Below are 1,045 nucleotides of genomic sequence, written 5' to 3' on the forward strand. Positions count from 1 at the left end.
TGTTGGCCCTCCTCTTTGTAGACTGGACACTGGTTCAAGTTCATCTGGTGGAGTCTCCATGGCCTCCTTGATCAAGAGGACAGGGGACTACCACAATTACAGGACATTTTGAGAGATGCTCATAGTCCCCTGGAACTTAGTTAACCTAGGAGGGCAAGGAGCAAAAACTGTCCTTTATGTCCCTCTGACCAAATTAGTATAGGCCTCAAAGTATGGCTGTTTAAACATCCAAGAAGGTTAGTTCCACCAGTCTGCTACTTTCAATTACCATGTACCATGTAGATAAAGCTTGGGCAAGACCAAACGTTCTCAGATAAACCTTGCCTAGACATATGTTCTTTGATCTAGTTGTATGTATAATTTGTAAGTAGGTTGTTTGACTAATATGGTTCCTTCTGGTTTTTCTAAAACTAGCTATGCATTATTTATCTCTCGCACTGTCTAACCCTTCCACCATAGTTTCCCCATTTAAGGTGCCCCCATTTTTCCCATTTCTCCCTTAATAATACCCTTCTCCTATGGTCCCACCTCTCTTGAGCTCCTTCTTTCCCTTTATCCCCTAGGTTCCTTGTATAACCTCCCCTCCCCCATCCCCTTAAAATAACCCCATTTTTATCCATATCTCCCTTATTAATGCCTGTTTCCTACTGTTCTTCTCTTTCAGTTTCTTAAAAAGACAATCAAAATGTATCTGTAGGCTAGATCTGGTAAAAGAGCATGCCCATTCATGAATCACAAAATCAGTAGGGTCATTGGCAGTATTTTTTCTTTAATGAGATAATATGAAACTGTGTATACTAGAATATAGCATGCAAAGTAGGTGTTCTTACAGATGTTATTTAATTTCCATTTAGCATCAGTCTATGATGTGTTATTCAGAATGAGAAATTGAGACTGAGAAAGGTTGGCCATATCAACAGCATTGTCTGTATAAGAGCAATGTGTACCAAGCACTTTGGGTGCTTTGTGTTTTTCTCATTCTCCACAGCAGCTCTCTGCAGAAACAGGACATGAAGTAACTGCCACCATCACCCAGTGTGTTTAG

This window comes from Nannospalax galili, unplaced genomic scaffold, assembly GCF_000622305.1.
Source record: "Nannospalax galili isolate Female #2095 unplaced genomic scaffold, S.galili_v1.0 scaffold100, whole genome shotgun sequence".
Classification (NCBI taxonomy): Eukaryota; Metazoa; Chordata; class Mammalia; order Rodentia; family Spalacidae; genus Nannospalax; species Nannospalax galili.